This window comes from Marmota monax, unplaced genomic scaffold, assembly GCF_021218885.2.
Source record: "Marmota monax isolate L192 unplaced genomic scaffold, Marmota_monax_Labrador192_F-V1.1 WCK01_AAM20220418_F8-fsc00082, whole genome shotgun sequence".
In the NCBI taxonomy this organism is placed as follows: Eukaryota; Metazoa; Chordata; class Mammalia; order Rodentia; family Sciuridae; genus Marmota; species Marmota monax.
Genome location: NW_026695207.1, coordinates 76,762 through 96,670, shown reverse-complemented (window position 1 = coordinate 96,670; position 19,909 = coordinate 76,762). Strand labels below are relative to the sequence as shown.

The 19,909-nt window shown below is 50.6% G+C and overlaps 1 long non-coding RNA gene across 1 annotated transcript; it reads left to right on the top strand.

Annotated features, from left to right (window-relative positions):
• Window positions 1-7,657: 7,657 nt before the first annotated feature.
• On the top strand, window positions 7,658-11,794 carry LOC131423657 (uncharacterized). The gene is made up of 2 exons (XR_009225514.1): window positions 7,658-8,213; window positions 9,308-11,794. It is a non-coding gene; the product is annotated as an uncharacterized LOC131423657 (long non-coding RNA).
• The last annotated feature ends 8,115 nt before the right edge of the window (window positions 11,795-19,909 follow it).

Here is a 19,909-nt window from a genome sequence, read left to right as displayed (position 1 = left end):
CCCTATTAGCAAAAAAAACAAAAAACAAAACAAAAAAAAGAATAGTTTTCCAGAATAGCCAAAACAATCTTGAAAAAGAAGAACAGGGGAGAAGGAGTCACCTTTCTGATTTGGAAACATACTACATCGGAGGTAATGAGGGCAGCGTGGGGCAGGCATCACACACAGACTAGTGGGGCAGGACTGAGAATTCAGAAACAAACCTACGTGTCTGTGGCCAACTGAATTTCAACAAGAATGTCAAGACCATGAAATGGGGAGAATGCTTTATTTTTAACCATTTGTGTTGGGCCAAGTGCAGTGACTCCTGTAATCCCAGAAATTTGAGAGGCTGAGGCCTAAGGATCTCAAGTTCAAGGCCAGCCTGCACAAATTAGTGAGACCCTAAGCAACATAAAAAAAAAAATAATAATAAAATAAAATAAAAAGTACTGGGAATATGGCTTAGTGGTACTGGAATAGTTGTATAGCTGGGAAAAAAAAAAAAAGAAAAGAATTTTTTTTGGGGGGGTACTAGGAGAGACCCCCAAGGTTGCTTAATCGCTGAGTCACATTCCCAGCCCTTTTTTATTTTTTATTTTGAGACAGGGTGTCTCTCAGTTGCTGGGGCTGGCCTTGAACTTCTGATTCTCCTGTCTCAGCCTCCAGAGCCAAAGGAGTTACAGGCATGCACCACTGTACCCAGCCGCAGAAATTAACTTAGCCCATTAAGTTTTTGAGTTTTTAATTCTGCGACTATTTCAGTGAAATTGACACAGGTGCATTGAAATAGGCTGGAAATTATAACCTAGAGCTTATATATCTTTTATATATTTTTCATGAAATTACATATTTTTTCAAAATCTCTTAATCATTCACTATTGTTTTTCTCAGAAGGAGGGAATTCTAAATACACAGTATTTATTTCAAGAGTTTCCATAAATGGTATGTTTTTTTTGCTCAAGTTAAATATTTTAGGTGTCTCACATCTAGGACAATGGAATTTAAGTTAAAATCGATCAAAGATCAAAATGTATAACTTCATGATGTCAGACTTTCAATGACATCCAAGATAAAACTCCTAAAGCACAAACAACAAAATAAGAAAGATAGATAATTTTAATTGGATTTTATCACAATTAAAACTTATTGCCATCAAAGAAGTGAAAAGAAATGAGTGCAGTTTCACGCACCTGCCACCCCACTGACCCAGGAGGCTGGGTCAGGAGAATCCCAGGAGAAAGGCCAATCTAGGCATTTTAGCAAGAGCCTGCTTCAAAATAAAATAAAAAGGGCTGGGGTGTAGCTCAGTGGTAGAGGGCCTGCTTAGCATGCATGAACTTCTGGGTTTAATCCCCAGTACTAAGAAAGAAAGAGAGAGAGAAAAGAAAAGGGGGGGGGCAGTAGGGAGGGGAGAGGTGGAGGAGGCAACCCATGGAATGGGAGAAGGTATTTGTAAGACATATATCTGAGAAGAGTCTAATATTCATAATATAGAGAATTCAACAGTAAGACCAACAATCCAACTAAAAAATGGGCGAAAGACTTGGATCGGCATTTTGTCCAGTGATAATATGCAAATGGTCAATAAGCACACGAAAAGACGCTCAGCATTATCAGCCATTAAGGAAATGCAAATCAAAACCACAACAAACCTCTGCACACCCCCCACGGTGGCTCTGATAAAAACTAACAAAGAACAAACCAAACAGAAACAACAAGAGGGGGCAGAGGTGAGCCGCTGAAGCCCCCAATGCGGTGGGCTTCCACGGTGGAATCAGCCTGGTGGTTCCTCAGAAAGGGAAGCTGAGAGGCCCAGAGATTCTGCTCCCAGGTAAGCACTCCTCAAGTTGAAAACAGGTGTTTAAGCAAAAAGTTATACACAAATGCTCATAGCAGCATTATTCACAAAAGCCAAAAGGTATAAATAACCCAAATATCCGTGGATGGCGGAATGGATGGGCTAAGCGTGGTACCCAGCCACACAGTGGAAGGTTCGTGATGAGGATGAGTGCTGGCGGATGCTGCAGGATGGGCCAACCTTAAAATATCATGCTCCTGGAAAGGAGAAAAAAAGCACAAAAAAAGCACAAACCGCACGGTTCCATTTTTGTGAATCATCTAGAATAAGCAAATCGGAAGATTAGCTGCTGCTTAGGGCTGGGGTGGAAGCTGGGGGTGAGAGCTGGGGTGTGGCGTTTCATCTTACGAGGCCATGGAAATGTTCCACAGTTGGCCGAGGTGACGTGCTCCAATCTGTAGATATTCTAGACACCACTGAAGTGTACAGTTATGTGGTGAGGTTCTATGGTATTGCATTACGTCTCAATAAAGTCGTTTTAAAAAAAGAGAACAGTCATCTTCCTTGGGCCAGCTGGATGCGTCCACCTGCTTTCTCTGTCCCCACCCCACCCCACCCCCAACGTTTGTCAGGTAGAAAAAGCACAAAGGGGCTTTAGAACAAAAGGAAACCTGGTTCAATAAAGCAAAGCTCCTTAGATTCCCATCCCAGATCTCTTGTGAATTTGTCAAAGTAGTGGTCCTCCTAGCTTGCAAGAATATGAACACACAAAGGTTGTTCTGTAATCTTGGTGTGTTTGTGGATCTCCACAGGTCATCTGTGGATTCCCAGGCGAGGATCTTCGCAAGAATGAGCACACTTAGTACGTGCTTCAGGGTTTCTGAATGCCATTCTCACTGAAAACAACCAGTCTAGGAGAAAAGAGTTATATATATATATATATATATATATATATATATATATATATATATGTATGTATGTATATATATTTGGTTTAGAAAGAGAGGTAGAGAGGCAGGGTGGGGGGATGGGGTGGCCCTATATGTCAGAACGCTAACACTTGGTGTATCTGAGTGATGGGAGTATGGAGATATTTGTTATGATGCTGGGCCTTGCACATGCTAAGCAGACCCTCTACTACTGAGCTGGAATTTGTTTTTTATGCTATTCTTGCAACTCTTCAAATTTGCCATTATTCAAAAATAGAAATTTGAAAACTTTTAAAATTTTAAAAAGAATATTTTATAATAAGAGCAAGTAGATTTTGTGATGAAAAATAAAATATTTATGATAAAAAGTTAGAAAAACAAAGAACCTCTGCATAAAAACTTTAGTCACCGGGTATGGTGGCACATGCCTGTATTTCCAGCCAGTCTAAGGTAAGGGGATTGCAAGTTCAAGCCCAGCCTGGGCAATTTTGTGAGATCCTGTCAACAAAAAGGACTGGTAGTTCAATCTCTGGTACCAAAAAAACAAAAAAACAAAACACAACTTTATAGACAAATTTCCTCTGCGGATACACACCACCACCCCCGAATCCTCCTGCCAGGCGGGCTGCGAGAGGTGCAAAGCCTGGTTGGCAAAGATACCAGCTGAGCATCCCAGAGGCCTGGAGCTGCCTGGGAGATGTCGCTGCTGGAAAGGTCGAGGATGAGAAAATCAAGTCTGAGACAAGGTAAGCTTCCAGAAGGATCCAAGAGCCCAGAGGCTCTACACATCCTCACTGTTAGAGGCCAGCTGTGACCCTTCCAGTCTGCAATCTAGCCAGCACCAGGTAACCAAAGCACAGATTGAGCTCCTCCATCTACATAGGAGAAGAGGCCACCATCCCAAGCAATAGCAATGGCCTTGTAGAGGTGCCATTGCTAGCCACACACGAGTGTCACCACAGGGGGAACGGGTGACCCTTTACAAGCTTTTTGTGCCAAGGAGCATTTGAAATATTTCACTCATCTTTCGTCAGTTCTCCCAGCAACGTGTGAATGTGTGCATCACTACCGTCCGCTACTGTGCAGAAGGTAGGTGAGTAACTGGCCCAGCGTCACACAGCCAGGGACAGATCCGAAACTCCTGTCAAAACAAGACAGCATGCCTAGCCCTCGAACGCACCTCTCCTACTTTTGGATCCCAGGCTCCTGGGATGTAAGCCAGGCTAGCTGCAGGGAGCAGGCTCTGAGACACAGGGCCATGGCTGGGCTCCGACACAGAAGGCCCCTCTCCCCTCTGGTGGGAGTCTCTTCTCATGGTTCCATTGCTCAGTTATGAATAAATTGTTTAAACTTGGTATTTGTGAGTTTTACACCAAATTGGAAAAAAAGGTTGGTTCAGCCAGTTGGCATTTCTTAAGGATCTAAAATATTTAAATGTATTTAATATTTAAATGTGCTAGCTGAAGCTTTTGTGCATTCCCATGGAAAAGCTGCTGCCAAACATATTTCGAGTACCATTTGGAAGGACATATTGTCCTTCCCACACTGCCCAAGGGCCAGGACAAGGAGAGTTGGAGGAGAGAGCCTCCTTCTGTCCCCCTTAACCACTGAGCCACATCCCCAACCCTTTTTTATATTTTATATAGAGACAGGGTCTCGCAGAGTTGCTCAGGGCCTTGCTAATTTGCTGAGGCTGGCTTTGAACTGTGATCCTCCTGCCTCAGCCTCCCAGCCACTGGGCTTACAGGTGTGCACCACTGGGCCTGGTTAGCTCTTGATTCTGGACCCCTCTTCTCAAGTTATTATACACAGTTGTAGCCACACAGCAACCTGCATCTTGGCTCCTCATCTGCTGGTCACCCCAAAGGCGTGCAGTACGTAAATAAATGGTACTGTTTTTTACAGCACAGATAGCTACTTGCCTTTGATCTGAGGGCAAGTAACCACCAGAAGCCCAGATTCTTCAGAAAGGTTGTTCTGTGGCTGGGCACAGTGTACATACCTGAAATCCCAGCCACTTGGGAGGTTGAGGCAGGAGGATGGCAAGTTTGAAGTCACCCTAGGCAAATTACAGAGAACCTGTCTCAAAATGAAAAGGACTAGGGATGTAGCTGAGTGGTAAATTGCCCCTGGTTCAATCCCCAGTACCAAAACAAACAAACAAACAAATAAATAAAAGAAAACAAAAAGCAAGAGAAAGTGGAGTCTGTTGGTTTCCCGTCCCCTGGACCTGGGCTCTCGCTTGTGTGGGAGTGTTAGGCTGGGACAGAGGTGCTGTTGCATGATGTGAAGGTCAGAACAGATCTGAGGCTTCTGTCCGGTTCTCTCGGAAGCTTCCCCTCCGGATGTCATGGCCTGGAGCCCACCCCCATGTCACAGGAGGCAGACATACAGGGGGCAGACCCCTGCCATGCAGCCACCCAGCCCAGATGCTCAGGAAGATATGCTGCTGATGACCAGCCACAGCCCTCCACACACACCTGGCCAGCTGAGGCTAGGCCTCCCCACCCACCCTGTCCAAGTTCCTGACCCTCAGAATCCCAGAGCAAGATGAAGTCATTCTTGTCTTCCGCTGTTATATCTGGGGTGGTTGTTACACAGCACAGATAGCCATGGGCACGTCCAGCAGCATCGGGGTTCACTGAATGACAGCTCTGGGAATGGGGACCCTTCAGATTTGGGTTGCAAAAGCAGCTAGAGCCCAGCTTTCTGGGCTCAAATCCAGTCTCTTACCAGCTCTGTGACCTCAGGAAAGTCACTTTCCCTCTCTGTGTCTTGCGTGTCTTCACCTGTGGAGAGTGACAGTCCACCCCTGGGAAGGCTGCCATGAGGCTCAGGTGGGAATGCAGGAGCAGCTCCTGGTCCCCTGGGAGCACCGTTGATATCTTCACCATCGTCAACGGGCGTGGGCCTGGGCCCGGACGTGATGGCAGGAGGCGTTAGCCCTGGGCCAGTGGGAACTTATCTAAGGAAGCACTTGCACTTCTTTATCCCAGAGGCTGAGGGGGGAGGAAGGCTGTCTGTCTGTCACTCGTTGTCTGTGTGTTGGGCAGTTGAAGCATAAAGAAAAATGCCTTATTCAGGCAGGAAGGAGTTGAAGGTCCCTGTTAGGAGCCTGCTGGCAGAGTTGGAGCAATGGCAGAGGGGGCGCCTGTGGTATTAGTGTGTGCACGTGGATGCACACGGGTGCATGTGTGTGGTGTGTGTGTGTGCACTTGTGCTGTGTTTTGGGCAGAAAGACAGTGGCGTGGCCCCAGGTCAAGGTGGGAGATGCCTCTAGGGACCCTGAGGGGCCTGGTGGGATATCAAGATTACACCCTAATGTCCAGGGACAGGGGCTTTAAGGGAGGCTTTGATCCAAGGCCCATCCTAGACAGCAGGGAGGGGCACATGGGAGGGGCAGAGAAGCATCAGGACAACCTGGTTCCCAGGCCAGGAGGACCCTCTCCCGTCACCTGCAGGGCTGGGGCTGGTGATGAGAGGAGCCAAGCCCCACTCCGTGTGGACGGCGTCTCTGTGCTGGCCGCTGGCTTTCCTGCAGCCTCTCTCTTCCCAGGCAAGGGAGCTGACCCCTAGCCTCCAGCTTCACCTGTCCTGGTTACCAATAGCAACAAGCCTCTGTCGCCAGGCTCCCTTCTGCCTCTGCCCATCGCTAACTGCATTAGACACCACACAACCGTCACTCAGACATGTGAACAGCCGTCCCCGGGGAGGCTGTTAGCCGTTTTAAAGACCTTGAAATTACTTTGATGAAAATGCTACTTATGATAAACTCCTGTTGCGAAGCAAATCTGCGTGGGCCATCTGCCGGCTCTAGCGACTGTGATTCCATGGTTTGTCCATAAAGGATCCTGGCCACTGCCACTGCTCTCAGACACAGCGCAGACTAGCGCGTTGCCATCACTCTGGGTCCCCAGACGGTTATGCCTCCTTGTGCCTGTGGTTGGCACATAGTGGGCACTTAATAGATGCTCATGTAAGGAGGGAATGAATAACTGGATAATAGGCACTGGCAGATATGAGGACCTCATTAAAACCTTCCTGATTCAAATCTCCTGGTCTGAAGCAGCTGTGATTCCAAGCCCCACCCACGCAGGGCAGATGCAAGAATAGGGCCAGGGGCAGAGCAGCATTCCCTGCCTGGGGGATCAGCCTCTGCCCAGGACCTCGCACCACAATGCCCTCTGCTACTTTATTGCCAGAGCCTCGGACCCCCACACCTGGGCCAGGGCCTTGGAAGGTCTTAGAATACGACTGTGGAATACAGCTAAGCGAGTCCCCCGCACGAGGAACCTGGGAGGACACGTCAGGCAGCCCTCTCTTCACAGTCTGCGGAATGCATGGGTCACAGAATGGAGCCACCCTTCAGGCTCAAGATCCAGTGTCCCTAACACGAGAACTGCCTTCCAACCTGGTGGCAAGTCTTTCTGCACATATCCCCATTAAATTAACAATCATTCTATTCTGTGAGGATTGATTTGAGTTCTAGAAAGAGCTGAGTCACTCAGGGCTGAATCTAGGGAATGAGGTGGATGATCAAGCTTGGATAACACATTTTTAGGTGTAAAATGACAAATGGCTTTAAAGCAATCAAACGGATTTTCACACGTGACTCCTCACCTGAATCTTGTACTACACGGACTCGGGGGCAAAGGAGGGGGCTGCTGGAAGAACACCCAGGGTGGCACTCATCCTCAGGGGCGGCCAGGTGTGCTCTCTTTCTAAGGCCAGTGGTATTCATTATGGTCACGAGCACGGCTGACAAACAGATAGGCCGAATGACCACGCACCCTGAAAGACAGCAGACCACACCCTGGACTTCAGGAATAACTGATTCGCTGAGTGCCTGCCAGGCCCCACTTCCCTCTCCGCCTTCCCCAACGTAAACACTAACCTGCTGGTACAGGATTAGCCCTAGTTCCCGGAAGGAACAAAGGCTGAACTTAATTACTGGAATAAATTATTTGTTAGAATTACGTGAGGGTTCATTTACTAGCCTCTCTCCTGAGTGCTCAGGTGATTCTGAGTTCCCGAGGCAGACTCATTAGTGGTCCACCAACACCCACTCCTCCCCTCTGCCTTGCTGGGAGACCCTCCACTTGTTACAGTAGAATCCATTCTCCTTGCAGTTGGAGGCACACTAGAGCAGAAGTCCAAGGGTTTCTGAAGAATCTTTGACTTTCCTTATAAAAGGCACAGATATGACCGCAGCCTCCTCTTTCGTCACTTCTTGCTGTCTGGAAAGTAGACCGGATGTCTGGAACTGCAGCAGCCCTTATGGAACCAAAGGAAACGAGCCAGAGGAGAGAGTCAACCTGACAAGATGAGGACAAACAGGAGCCAGGATGGCCCGGTCCAGCAACAGAAGCAAGGCCAGCTACCCCCGGGTCCTCAGCATGCAGGACCCACAAGGGCTCTTGCCAGGGACTCCAGTCTCTCTGCTCCCAGCAGCACACACAGAACAGCCCAACACTCAGGCCACACCTTCATTCAAGGAGCATATGGTGAGTGGGGGGGGGGGCAAGTGGGCATGTCACCACCAGCAATCCCAAGCCTCAGACGAATCTGTTCATTTAGGGAAAAGGTGGGAAGAACCCCAGCACTTCAAGGCTGCTGTGCTTCTCTTGAACAAATTCTGAAATCCATACCTCCAACATGATTTTTAGTTTCTGACTTAAAATGCAGTAAAGCAACTGTATGTGAATATTTTGAATTTGCAAATGACTCATGTACTCAGCAGCCCATAATCTTCTCGTGGGCAGGAGAGGGGCCTGGATGCCTGCTAAGATCCCTGCTCAGCTGAGGGTGAAAGGAATCTGTGCATCACAGGATCCTGCTGTGTGCAGGAGACCCCACCTCCAGCGCTTCCTTTAACCCCACACCCACCTCCACGGTGAGATCTTATTACCTCTCTTTTATACATTTTGAACCTGAGTCTTGCCACGGTCTGGCTGGGCACACAATCACGAGCCACCACACAGCTTGTAGATTCAAACAGCAACTCTTTATTCCCGAACTCTCACCAGCCGTCTACAATCACGTTCTGGGGAAATCCACGTTCTCTTCCCAAATCCACGTTCTCTGCCCAAATCCCCCTCCACTGGGCTTCTATCTCCAAAATATACTGTCTGAATCCCGTGAGAACTCAAGGGGAACTCAGGCAGCAGGATACGCCCTATTCCCAGCAGGAATAATCTTAAACCTTAAACCTGGAACCTAAACCGGGAACACCCTAATCTGCCTTGGTCCTTGAGCAAGGTCACGTACATTCAATGTCACTGCAACATGGGGTACGCTGGCAAGGAAATTGTCATACCTACTTGGGTAATGGCTCCCAGCAGAGTCTCGGAGGTTGAGCGATTTTGCCCAAAGCTACGACTGGTAGTGCCAATCAGACTCCCCAACATTTCTCTCGGTTAGCACCAGCTCTGTGCCCAGTGCCTGACTGGCCTGAGTCTTGAATCCTGATGGACACTGTCAGGGAAGAGCCCGCTTGGCTGCAACCTTAGAAGCATAGGTTTTCTTCCTTGCCCACCTCTCTTTCCTTCCTTCCTTTATCTCTCCCTCTCTTCCTTTCTCATGTTTTATTTTTTGGTAGGTGGTGGGGGAAAATCAAACTTCAGAGTTTAGAAGCTCCCGAATTTCTCCTCGATGTATTGACTTGGGGAATTGCTACATTGCCCTCTGGACTATTTCGAGAGAATGTGAGTTGGGATCTGTGAAAGAAGACAGTAATAGATGTGAACGCTTTACCAGGACGCAACAAAGCTGTGTTCATAAGGAGCCGACTGGGGTCCATCTGTTTAATTCTCTTCTCTTCTTGAGAGAAAATAACAGAACTATGTCAAAGTAACCCTGAGGATAGACTCACAATGGCCTTTCTAATGTCCAGTGTGTGGAAAGATAGCTCAACATCAGAGCTACGGGTATTGTGTACAAATACCCCATACCTGGAAGACTTCTTGATTACATTCATATCTACCTCAACCTCCAGAATGCTGTCCTGTGGCCAAAGGAGTGACTGCAGGTGTGTGGGAAGGTTGGAGAAGAGATGGACACCGTCAGGACACCGTTCCACGGGGCAGCCCAGAGGAAGCAGCTGGAGAGACCAGGACGAGATGGTCCCAGTTCAGTTCGGGTTGTGGCCTCCAATTTGTATGCTAACGTCCTCAGCCCCAGCACCTCAACATGTGATCTTATTTGCAGATGTAGCTAGTTAAGATGAGGTCAGCCTGGGACAGCGTGGACCTCTAGTGCAGTATGTCTGTTGTCCATACAAAAAAACTGAAACTGGGGGACAAGTGGACAGACCAAGCCCGAGGTGATGCCAGGTATAGGTGGAGGCAGAGATTTGGGTGGTCTCCATAAGCCATGGAGTGCCGTAGTGCCCAGGTGCCAGCACACCCAGAGGCCAGGGAAAGGCTGCCCACTCTTCCTGGCAGCCTGCGGACACCTTGGTATCCACTTTCCTGCCTGCAGAGCTGGGAGATGACAAATTGCTGCTAAGTCTCCCAGTTGGTGGCACTTTGTTAGAACAGCCCTGACCAATGAATATGCCCTTCAAGGACACTGACCTTGATGACTAGGAAGTTTCCCACACGTCTGCTGATTTCTTCATGCGTTTTTCTTTCCTTTGTAGAATAGTTATTGGGCCGCATGTTGACCACCCTGCTGAGCCCTTCCTTGACCCCAAGAGTCTTGTTCCTGGGAGAGAATGTGCCCCGTACCTTGGTGTGACCTTAAGGCTGTCACGTGCTGAGTTAGGTGATGTAGGAGCATTGTGTGCATGCAGTGAGTGTGCATGTGAGAGTGTGTGCAGTATATGTGTGTGAGTGCATGAGAGTGAACACGTCACCGTGTGTACCTGCAGGTGTGCACAACAGTGTGACTGTTCCTGGGTGTGAGCGTGTGTGAGCCGGAGTGAGGTCTCAGAGGCTCGGCCCCTTGTTGTTCTGGAGGTGGAGGCTGAGTGTGTCACTGGAGAGAAGGAAACCTGCCCAAAGTTCCAGCACAGGGGCCTGCGAGGGGGCAGCTCCACCCTCTGGAGGGCCCAGAGTTTTCCAGTGGGGTCCTGCGGGGGTCGGGCTAGGACTGGACTGGACTCACAGCTGGGACCCGCATGAGAGAAAGGAAAGAGCATTAAAGCTTTTCCAACAGCCTCCCTGTTTTCACCCCTGGGGAGTTCACCAGGAGTGGTGAGGCCGCAGATGGGAGAGTTATGCAGCCATTGAAGGTCCACTTCGAGGAATTTTTAATCCCCGGGGAAGCTGCTTGTGGGTGGAAAGTAGAGCGACCTTCAACTCAGGAGTCCTGCAGACTCACTCGTCCACATCTGGGCTCACGCGCGTTGCTGGCGGTACATCCTCGGGCACCACCGCCCCTCCCTGCCTCGGGTTCTGTAAGACGGGTGCCACAAGCCTACAAGTCCCAGAGGCAGTGGGTGACACTGAGGGGTTCCCAGCACCAGAAGCCCTGACCTGTGGCATTTGCTGACTGTCATGACCACCATTCCCAGGATGACCAATATCAAGCTACTGATGGTTTAATGACTTATTCACAAAATTTCTGAAAATTTGACACCCACACAAGCCAGGGGAGCTGACCCAGCTCACCTCCAGAGGGTTACTCAGGAGATTAAAGGACTGTACATACCGAACACTGAGCAACACCTAGCCCGAGAGACAAATGGGAGCTGTCATTACTATTGTATTTTAACACATCGTCATAGATACATAAGTGCAATAAAAAGAGTGGCCAGTATGGTTGCACTCGCTTGTAATCCCAATGACTCATGAGGCTGAGGCAGGAGGATCACAGGTTTGAGGTCAGCCTCAGCAACTTAGTGAAGCCCCGTCTCAAAATAGAAAATACAGGGTGCTGGGGGTGTGGCTTGGTGGTTGAGTGTTCCTGTGTTCCATCTCTGTACTAAAAACAAAAAAAGTTAAAAATAAAATAAATAAAAAGAGCAATGATGTGTGACCGAGGAAGGGGTTAGTCTGGTTTTATAGGTTTAAGGCTCAAAATAAATTCATTAAAAGAAAGCTCTCATCCTGACAGTGGAGGATGAGGGGTCATTTATACAAAAGTATGAGAATGTTTCCAAGTTTTGTACAATGAGCAAGAAGATCGATGGCTCCATTGCTCTGGGCCCAAGATAAGGCTCACATGGAGGGTGGGAAGGGCCGGTGGAGGGAAGCAGCTCATGGTGGGGTCAGGGGCAGAGAGAGAAGGAGGAGGAGGAGGAGGGGTGAGGGAAGAGGTCACAGGGACCAGGAGCCTTCCAGAGCACACCCGTGACCCAGCCACGCCCCACCTGCCTGCATGACCACCCAGTCAGTCCTTCAAACTAGAACTCATCAGGTTTCAGCTCCCATAGACCAATCACTTCACCTCTGCCGATTCCTGCAGAAACCCAGGAGCTTTGCGGGGACACCCCATATCCAACCCATGTCAGGTCTTTGCAGATGCAGTTAGCTAAAATGAGAATGTCCTGAAGCAGGGTAGCCCCTAACCCAACATGACTTGTGTCCTTGAGACTCAGCCTTACATGGCTGCCTGAGTCACAGCCACAGAGGGGAGGGCCTGCTGGGGGGTGGGCACAGGGAGAGGAGCAACGTGTCTGAAAGCCAAGAGCCACGGAGGATTGCCAGCAGGTGCCAGCAGCGAGGAGGAGCCTGGGGGCGGGGGGACTCTCCTAGGCCTTCTGGAAGGATCCAACGTTGCGATGCCTTGGTCTGGGTTTCTGGCCTCCAGAACTATGAGATGATACATTTCCACTGTGTCTAAGCCGCTGGTTTGTGCTGCTTTATTATGGCGCCCTGAGAAGTGAACACACTGAACCAAAGGCCAGGACTCAACCCCGGGGCCAGTCCCTGCCCAACCTCCAAGGGCAGCCCTGGGGAGCAGGGCCCTAGCTGGGCTGCACCTGAAAGGAGCAAAGGCCTGGCTGCTGTGGGGCAGGGACAAAGCTGAGGTGTTCAGAGGGCACTCCGCTCTGTTTCTTCAGGATCCTTGGACAGTGAGTCCCTCCTGACCCCCAAGGCACCGGCTAGGGACCAGGAGCGTGATCGCCCACTCACTGCACAAAGCCAGACACAGCAGAACCTGGAGCCGAGACCTTCCTGGGGCAGAGGGCCACGCAGGGCCACTGTGGTTCTGGAGCTGGGTTGGGGTCCTCCCTAGCTCTCTGGCCCGGCCTTGGCCTCTCAGTCCTCAGCCCTTCCTCTCCACAGCTGTCATGATGGGAGTGCAGGAGGGGCCTCCCCAGCGGCTTAGTCCTCCCCTGGGAACAGAGCGGTGGCGGGAGATTAAGCTGCTAATTTGGAACCAGGGGCTGATGTGCTATAAAAAGCAGGCAGGCTTTGGGATCTGGTTGGCTTTCTAAAGTAAGCCATTTCAGAACCTCGTCCCCCACACAGGGGAGATGGAGTCAGTGGGATTCGGCTGTCTCCTCACCCTCTTCCTCCTTTAAACGTTCTCTTCCAGCTCCCTCCCCTAACTCTTCACACTCTGCCTACCCATGCCCCTGGTGGAGCTCTGGGAGAAGAGGGGACAGCCACGACCCCCCTCCAGCTGGGGTCAGCACCATTAACCAGGTGTATGTTGTCCTCCTGGGAGTCCAGCCACCCAGAGCAAGTGGGAGGAGGGCTGGACGACCCAAAGACACAGAGGGAGTGTCAGGGACGTGGTGGGCCCCTGTGCAGTGTCCTGCCAGGAATGTCTGCATTTCAGAAAAACGGGGCAGGGGCCCAAGTGAATGGGGAGCTCACGTGGGAGTCCTAAGTCCTTGGAGGAAAACATTGCTGGTCAGGGAGGCCTTCGGGGGGCTCCGTGGAAACCACCCTGTACTCGCTAGGGTGTTCACACCGTTCTGCGCCTTTCTCAAAGCAGGGTCAGCAAGGCCCGGGGGACGTCACCGCCTTCCCTATGTCATGTGCATCTGGAAGCTCCAGAGGAGGCAGCTCAGTGTTCAAAAAACAATGATGCTAAAACAACAAGGTGCTGAACTGCACCCAGCTTCTCGTCTTCATCCTTCAGAAAGCAAGTGGGCAAGCTGTGTGGACACACAGGCCGGGGTGCACCCTGAGTGCACCATGGGGAGGCTTCTGGTGGTCTCAGCTCCATGGTGAAAAAGTTGCATCAGATTCAGTAGCTCTGAGTGTATCCAGGGTCCTCTGCAGAAAATACACAAAGTGGTTTGGTTTTGTGTTTGTGAGATCCCCCCAAGCTGTTCTTTTCTGCTGGGATAAGCCACTTGGTGCACAGCCCCAACATTTCTCCCTGGAAAACTCGCTTGCAGGGAAGAGGCTTCCAGGTCCTTGGTGATAAGTTCTAGGACTTTTGTTTGTGGATATAACATCTGCTTAGCTTTTGAGAGTATTTATAAAAAGCCCGCAGAGCAGGAGGATCCTCTCACTGTCATAACCAGGGACCCTGGGGTGGCGGAAGCAGCAGCCTAGAACTGCTCTGTGCTTGGCCCTCCAGAGTCTCAAGGCTGCTCCTGTATTCTCAGGGGAAGAGACTGGGGTCTCCCTCTCACAGGTAGCAACAGAATCTCGGCTGCCCCAGGCCAGGCACGGCACAGGAAGATACTTTCAGGGCATCCCTGTGTTCTGACGTCTCATTTTGGGGAGCACAGGGAGCACCGGGCTGTCTAGCGGGGAATCCAGACCTCACCCAGCCTGTGGGTGGGCGGAAGGGGGCGGGGCCAGGGCAGGGCTCTCTGAAAAGGCATCACCCTGCCACAAAGTACCCTCCTAACAACTTGTTTTAAAAAAATTCAATTGATTAAAGCATAATTTCTGGTATAATATAATTATAATATTATCATACAATATGGAATGATAATTATAAGGTATAACTTATACATTATATACAGTAGTATATAGGAATGATACGTATGGTATAATTTATAGCATTATATGATTTATCTGCTACACCAGTTTCTGATTTTTGACTCCTGTACAGTCATGCAGACTCTGTTATAACGAGGGCATAGAACAGACTGACAGCTTCAGAAACCCCTTCCTAATTGTGCCCTCGGGAGGGTCCTGGTTCCTAGCAATCTTGGTGATAAAGGTCCCATTTATGGGATGTGCTCATTCTTGAGCTCAGGCCTGGATCCTGTGCAGGCAGGAAGCTGTGGTACGTGCCTTCACCCGTGTTGTCCCAGGCACTCTGTCCCTGATCTAGAGGGTGACTTCCTTGGAACCTTGTCTCCCTTCATGTTTTTAGGTCTAAATATACTATTGGACCCAAGCCTGACTGATTATAGTTAACTTTCTAGGCTTTAACGGAAGCAGACCCAGCCATAACATTTGAAAATAGATCTCCTAGCTATCTCGTCCTCGGCAGGGAGGGCCGCCAACCTTGAGGACTTGCCAGGAGCAGTTGAGGAGCTTCACCTCCATTCAGATCAGCTCCTGCAGAGGCTGAGGCCGCCTGGTTCTGGCACTGCAGAGACAAAGCCCATGGGGGGCCACTTCCAAGTTCAGGTAGGGCTGCCCACGGCAAAACTTGGTCCTCCCTGTCTTCCTCCTGGCCTGACAGACCCATTACCTGGGAGAAGCCCCTCGGCCACGCATCAGATGCCACTGGTATAAATTGTACCATACAGTATTCCCATTCCCATTTCCCCAAACTGCAACCAACATGTGGGTGCAGCTGGTTCTGCCTGAGTTTCCTTCCTTTTTTGTTTTGGATGTGTATGTGACCTGTGCACAGCCATGGCTCAGCTTTCCCCACATCATTCACACCTATGAGGCAGGCCCTGCGGTAAAACCCACGCGGGGAACACATCCCTCAGGGGTTCGAAGACCCAGTGATGGAGTGAAGTCAGGTCAGTGGAAGGACCCAGGACCCTCACTAGCCACTGAGTTGGACGGCTGTTGCCGCAGGTTAGCACAGGTCCCCTGGGGGGCTCCGTGAGCCCAGAACCCCACTCCTGCTGCCCCATGGGTTCTGCAGGGAGGAGCCACTTTACAGGAGACCAAGTGTGCACATTGGGGAGGTGTCCACCCCAGGAAAGACTGGGCAGCCCCGGGCTTCAAGCCAGGCACAGAGAGGGCAGCGGGGGTCCTGGGAAGGAGTCACTCCTGTCCTCATGGTCAGGACAGCCCCATTCTGGAGACCTCTTTTTCTTTCCAACGTCCCTAAGTGTCCTGATGCATTTAGAATAAGACACATGCAAACCTGAGCTCGGTCTCTCCCTGCCTGCTGGATGTGGGTCGGGAAATCGGGCTGAGAGGAGGGTGGGATTTCGAGAGGCGAGCCTGGAATGTGGAAGCCCAGTGGAGAGGATGGTGGAGGCAGAGGGAGAGGAGAAGGACTCCATGAGCACAGACAGGGGCATGTGCCCAGAGGCTTGCTGGAGCAGCAGTTCAGGGAGGGCGGGGACATGCTGACGGGGCACTGGAGATGCAGGGCTCCCTCCCTCCCCCTCCTGCCTTTCCTTCCTCACTGTCTAATGAACTGAGATGATTTCAGCAGCTGGAGGGGCTGCAGGGGAGGAGCCCGGACCCCAGCAGTCCTGGGCAGATGCATGGGGACCAGGGGTGGCCATGATAATGGACGGGAAGAAGAAGAAGCCCTGAGGAGACCTGGTGGCCGCCCGTGGTCCTGCATGAGACACCCCTAGAGGGAGGCCCTCGGGGACTGTCTTGGTGCCTTGAAGGGAGGGTTGTGCAGATTATGCACGTGAGTTTCTGAGGTTTGAGTGGGCTGTGAGTGTGGGAGTGTGGGCGTGTGCAAGTGTGTGTGTATGTGTGTGTGCAGGTGAGTGTGTATGTAGCCAGCACACCCCACTTCTGGGTGGACTGGGAGCCTCTGTGAGGGTCAGGAGCTCCCAGCTCCTTGCTGACATTCCTGGGCCTCTGAACTTGGGCGAGGCGTCCCTTCTACAGGGACCCTCAGGGCGAGCAGCCCTGAGCAGGCGTGGGTGGTGGGCGGCTGACTCCACAGCACATCGCGAGGATGCGAGGATGCTGGTTCTGAGATAGAATAAGCTCCTTGCTGGAGGAACATGCTGTGCAAGGTGGAAAGGAACAGACAGACGCTGCCCACGCCTCCCACCCGCGCAGGGCTCTGGCAGGCAGGAGATGACTGATTGCTGAGGCAGAGGCACAGATGTGGGGCCGCCCAGCCAAGGGCTCCACTGCATGGAGGCCTAATTAATGCTCTTCCTCTTTACTGTTGTGTTATGCTACTAACAAGGAGTTGCCACAAACAAGTGAGGTGAGAGTCCTCTGTGCCCTCACCCCAACACTCAAATGTAAAGCAATGCATTTAAAAACAGCCTGATAGAATCCAAGCAGGCACATTTGATGAGTAGCCCAGGCCAGTTTATAGAAGCATGTTCTATTGAAACAGGTCAACCGCATCTTTTCCACAGGGAAGACCTAGTGGGGATGTGGCTGGAGTCGAGGTGTTTTCAGGAAGGACCTCATCAGGTTCCACTTGCTGGCTGGAGTCCACCATTCCCACATTCCCCAGGTGATTCTGGAAACTTCCTGGCTGTGTTTCAGGTGAAATTCCCCAAACCAGTTCTTGTGTCCTCGGGTTAACACGGGGACCTTCCCCCACCCAGCCCTGCTGCACAGCCCCATCTGAGGGCGTTGGACCCCGCCAAGCCTGCTGCTCCGCTCAGCCGGCAGAGGTGGGTGGGCTCCCAAGCCAAAAGAAGCACACCACCAGGGAGAGTCCTGACCCACAAGGAAAGGGCCAGGCCTCGGCTTCCTGGTTTTGAGGATTCACCAGGTAAAACAAAATTAAACGAAAATCAGAGCTGAAACACCTTCAGCAGGTGGAGAGGGTGGTGAGGGATTCCAGGCTCATCTGGATTCTGAGCAGGGGACTCAGAGAGTTAGAGAAGGGATGCGGAGGAGCGGGTGAAGGAGCCAGTGGGTGGATGCCCGGGGGGACCTGCAGTCTCCGTCAGTCTGGGCTGCTCTCACCAAACACCACAGCTGGGGGGACTTAGGTGACAGAAACTATGCTCCTGTGGTTCTGGAGTCTGGGAGTCCAAGATCAGGGCTCTGGCTGATGAGTCCTGGTGAGGTCCTCTTCTGCCTTGCACATGGCTGCCCCTCGCTGTGTCCTGACACAGACAGGAGCTCCGGGGTCTCCTCTTATGAGGGTACTAATGCTGTCCTGGGGGCCCTACCCTCACGACCTTGTCAAAACTGCACACCCCCTGAAGTCCCCACCTCCTAGTACCATCACACCAGGGGTGGGGGCTTCAGCCTATGAACTTGGGGGGACATAAACACTCAGTCCATAACACCAGACAGCGATGCTGGTCCCACAGCAGACACCCCCTCTAACCGGCTTCTGTGGCACTCCGTCCCAGTGTTGCCGAGGCCCACTCCCACCCCATGTCAGGAACCTGGGCTTCAAGGGGACCTGTCATCTTTCTTACCCAGTGACAATAACTCCACCCCTGACTTGAGGGTTCTGGGAGTCTCTGCTTCTTTGGGGGAAAAGAAAAGCCCTACTCCACTAGATCTTCTTCCAGGAAGGTTTTTAAATGCAGAAGGGAAGAGGGTCAAGCTCTGGTCCTAGGGCCTGGTGGTGACTAGATCAAAGCCCTCGCCAGCCCACCAGCAGCCCACAGGGGTTCAAAGTCGTCAAAGGTTTCTCCAGGTCTACCACCTGCAGAGCACCACTGGGGTCTCCTGGACGTCACCCGGATAAAGAAGATAGGAATCCAACCTTGGATCAGGAGAAGCACAGCAGGAATCAGCCGAGAGGCCAGGGGAGCTGGCTGCAGGTTCCCAGAGGCTGTGTTGGTGATTCCAGCAATTGCCTTCCACAATCCTCAGGAAACAGCGGAAACAACCCCCCACAGCGAGAGCAACTCTTCTTTTTCTACAGAGAGGACAGTATGGAAAGGGGAGGGCAGAAGAATAACATTACTCTTCAGAAAGACCTAACAACACTAACTCGTGGAAGGACTGGGGTCAGCACTGACGTGATGTCCAGCTGGCGTGAACCCTTGCTTTGATGTGATGAACCAGGGATGTCGCCTCTGTGGTCAAAACCCACCATGCACATCTCACTACCAGGAAAACTTCAGAAAATTGTGATAGAGGAGGATCCTCCTCTGTGCCTCCCTTAATTCCCTCCAAGAGTAAAGACCCCAAAGACCAAAGGACCTCCCACTAAGCTCCTCCTCTTAAAGGCCCCACCTTTTAAGCTGTCAAGGTCATCAAACCCAAGGAAAGTCTGAGAAGCTCAAATCTAGAAGACCCCCAAGGAGACAGACAACTAAATGCAAGGTGGAATTGTGGAAGAAAAGAGAGGTATTGGGTGAAAACAAAGGACAGTTTAATGATCTATGGTGGCAGTTAATAATAATAATCACTATAGCTTGAATGTAGTTTGTCCCCCAGGGGGTCATGTCCTAGAGGCTTGGTCTCCAGCTTGGTGATGGCAGTGGCGGGTCCTTTAGGAGGTAGAGACTAGTGGGAGGCTTTATCCTTGGAAAGAATTAAGGTGGTTCATGAGGGACTCCTGAGTTAATTCTCTTGAGAAGGTTGTTGTAAGAACAGTGAGCCTAACCCTCCAAGCTCGGGTTCTTTGTTTTGCCATAAGATCTCTCGCTCCCCCACGTTTCTGTCATGGCCAATAGGCCCTCACCAGAGGCTGAACCAAAGGGCTGCCAATCTTGAACTTTCAAGGGTTGAAACTGAGCTAAATAAATCTCTTTTCTTCATAAGTATACTGCCTCAGGTATTTCATTATAGTAATGAAAAGTGGACTGGTTAAAATATAATAGTATCAATATCGATTCGTTAATGAAAACAGAATGCACTATTGTTAAAAATTAATAATGGGAGAAATTGGGCACAGGGTATGTAGAAACTCTAAATCATCTGTTCCATGTATCTGTAAGTTTAATTCTATTCTTATAAAAAAATAGCATCTATTAAAGAAACAAAAACCTGCAACCGTGAGCTTTGGGATGGTCAACCTATAAGCCAGAAAAACTGCCTCTCCAGGAATTTTTTTGAGCTATTCAGTATCTTTTTAATAAAATCCTTTTTTGCTTAACCCAGCTACCATGGGAGTTCTGTTGTCCGCAACCAAGAAGCTAGACTAACACATGCCCATGCTTATTTACCTACAGCGTTTAAAAAAGAAAGAACTGCAGGAGATTTGGTGTCTTTTCCATTTTAAGTTGTCATCTTTTTAAAACGCAGGA